This window comes from Cyprinodon variegatus, unplaced genomic scaffold (assembly GCF_000732505.1).
Source record: "Cyprinodon variegatus isolate N-32 unplaced genomic scaffold, C_variegatus-1.0 Scaffold303, whole genome shotgun sequence".
NCBI lineage: Eukaryota > Metazoa > Chordata > Actinopteri > Cyprinodontiformes > Cyprinodontidae > Cyprinodon > Cyprinodon variegatus.
The window spans coordinates 763164-766748 of record NW_015150756.1 but is presented as its reverse complement, the minus strand read 5'-3'; positions in this window follow the sequence as shown (position 1 = coordinate 766748).

The window sequence follows — 3585 nt, the reverse complement described above, 5'->3', positions numbered from 1 at the left end:
CCACCCCATAAATATTTTTCTAGATCCTCCCCTGCATGGAAACTGCTGAGAGTTTCAAATACCAGGGTGTTCACATCAATAATAAACTGGACTGGACTGATAACACTGAAGCCCTGTATAAGAAGGGCCAGAGCCTCCTCCCTCCACCTCCTGAGGAGGCTGCGTCCTTTTGAGTGATGAGGCCCCCGCTTAAAACCTTCTTAGACTCTGTGGTGGCAAGAAAGAGACTAAACAAACTGGTGAGAAACGCCGTTTCTGTCCTAGGCTGCACTCTGGACTCAGTGGAGGAAGCGGCTGAGAGGAGGGTGCTGTCCAAGCTTACATCCATCATGGAGAACACCTTCCACCCTCTGCACCAGTCTATAGAGGAGCTGAGCCGCTCCTTTAGTGAAAGACTTTTACATCCTGTTTGTAAAAAGGAGCGCTACTGCAGGCTATTCATCCCTGCTGCAAGCAGACTCTACAATGTGACAATACAACGGCAATAACTTGTATAATGTGCAATTACTATTTGATACCCTGTGCAATAACCTGTTTTTCTATATTTGTCACCCAATGCAATAACTACAAATCTAAATATCTATCTATATAAATACCTATGTAAAAACCCTGTGCAATAGCCCTGTATAATACATGTGCTGTAAAAAAAAAAAGCTGTCATATGTGTACACACTATATATACAATTTTCTTCCTTTAGCACCTTCTTGTCCTTTGACTATTTGAGCTGATGTACAGTAACGAGTAAATTTATCCACCGTCAGATCAATAAAGTCAATCAATCAAAACAATTAATAAATCAACATGTTGTCAATGATATTGAAATTTTAAAGACATGACTTTTTGACATTTTCTACATATTTCAGACAATATATGAAGGTGACTGTGATCTGCAGCCTAATCTCCATCAAAAGCCCTGGTCTTAATGTAAATTATATTTACAAACTGAAGAACATGAGACACCTTTTGTATGGTAAAGTAAATACCCTGTGGTGATATTGAGATTTAGCCCTGTCATATGTAAACATGATCTGACAGACTGCTTAAAATGGATGAAAGGTCATATCTGAGGTGTTTCATGCACAACTGCTGCAGCAATAATCAGAAAGCCTGTGAAGGCAACATTTCCAGAGACCTTGGCTGCTGATGCATGGCAGGATGAATCCATATTAACATGATCAATCCATCTGAAGCTACTGTAAAAGGAAGGCTAATCAGACACTGTATATGGGGAGGATGTTTCTTGCCTCTTTGAACCATCTGTGATTATTTCCATTCTCTCCTAGAACATCTTCCCTATTAACCTGAAATCTTATAGGCTGGAAAGAGTAACATTTCTAATTTATTTTATTTCAATATGACTCAACAGTCAATAAGTTGAAAAAATAAGTGGAATATGTATCTAAATTATGTGATCAACTGGGCAAGATTGCATCTCGCTTCTGGAAAATAGAAAGTGAAGTTAAAATGCAACCCGAACCTCTGGAGACTGAACTATTGCTGGTCTATTGCCCATCAACTATTTTCAATGAGCTAGCATTTTTGGAAAACATAATGGCTTGGAAAACTGTGTGAGGAACCCCAGGAGACGAGAAAACTAGGGGAAATTTTCTTGATTGTTTGCTGTAACAGATCCTTTTTCCCAGAAGTTTTTTTTTTTTTTTTTTTTTTACCCTCCAGCGGAAAGCTGCTATTCAAGCTTGGTTTAAAGCCAGAATGTGTAAGGAGAGACTTTCTCATGTTTTAGTATTTTGATTCAGTGAAATCATTCTGTTAAGCCCTTAGAAACCAAAAATGCCAAGCTTTATATGACTCGGTTTAGTCAGTTTTTACTTTATTGAATGCAGAACAAAAACGCTTAATATAGGTTTTTCTCCCTTTCTGCACTCATTGCTTTACACATTTTTTTTTATTTTTCATTCAATCAAACATCGAGCTTTCACATCATGTGTTTATTGAATGATGAGAGAAAGGTTATAGGTCAAAAGAAGAGAAGACATTGCACCTTAATGTTTTATACTACTGCCTTGCAGCAAGAAGGTTAGGGGTGGTCTTTCTCTGCATGCCTGTGTTCTCTTCACAACCTGAATTCAGTATTTTTTTTGAAAGATTCTGTGAATATCGGTATTAACTTGAGGTGAAAGTTACAATATGGTGCTCAAGTTTCTAATTAAATTAGGATCCAAGTCCCTCTTTGTGTAGAAATATCTGTCATGTGTTTTTGAGTTCAATGAAGGGGTGCACCCAAATCCCATGTAAAAGGTAAGGCAGGTTTACAAGGCTCTTGCAAAATGAAGAAAAGTAAAAAGACTAAACCAAAAAAAAATTATAGCTACTAGAGACTGAAATTAAATTAGATTTTTTAAATATATTAGTGCTTTGTTTCGCTGTTTACTGCTGAAAAATGAGGGAGAGCACAAATATAGTTTATTTTAACCCTGGATTTAATTATTTTTTTTTAAATAAGTAGTGGGACATATCTTTCGTCTTCTTTTGCGGCCCTCCTTCCACCCTCGCAATAGCTGACTGAGACCGTGTCTGCCAGGGAGATTTTTTTTTCTCCCCGCCTCCTGCTGCTTTTTTTTTCAGTTGTTTCACTGCTTTCCCAGAAGGCAGTGATAATAACAAATGTTCCACTACCCGCCCTGGTGTTAACCATCTAGCACTTTGAGAGTAAATATCTGGGGCTGGACTTCCCGTAATGCCCTGTGCTGTTAGATTTCCATTTAGCGCTGTCTCATACAGTACATAGTCATACAGAGACAGAGAATGCTTTCATTTGTGGATCTTAACAAGTTTTCAAAGAGCAGAGAGGAGAGTCTAGTATGTTTTGCTTCCTGAGGAGTCAGGGTCTTTGTTTATCTTTTCTAAATGGGTGTATTAACATGCCAGGCAGTTTGTTTATTCCCAGGAACTTACTGTATTATGCTCATGTTCTAGTGCCTCCCCTTGTATGAGGAAAGGAAAAAAGAAATATCTGCACTTCCTTTAATCCACACCAATCTCTTTGGTTTTGTGCATGTTCAGGTAGTCTGACCATCATGGTCTCAGTTGTCTGTCTAATGCAACAAAATATACTTCTAAATGGAAAAACAATCTTTTAAAGCAGGGGTGTCAAACTGGTTCCAGAAAGGGCCATGTGGCTGCAGGTTTACTTTCCAACCAAACAATAGCACACCAGACTTCATTCATCTCATCAAGGGAGTCCAATCTGAACATGATGACTTGATGGGATGAATGGAGTCTGGTGAGCTATTGTTTAGTTGGAAACAAACCCTGCAGCCACACGGCCCTTTCTGGAACCAGTTTGACACCTGTGTTTTATAGGATTCAAAATTGCATTCAAATTTTCATTCAAGTAATTCATCCAGAAAGATGGATGGATAATATACTTCATATTTTAATAGTTTCTTCTTCAATATTATCAAATTATCATTGTATTTAAAGTGTTATGACGATTTTTAGGATTAAAGATACATGCTTTGGAACTCTAGGAAAAAAAAAATCACAACTGGATAAAAAGCAATAGCAATTAATGTCAGTTATATGTGAGCAAACTTGGACTGATCCAGAAATACTTCCTAACA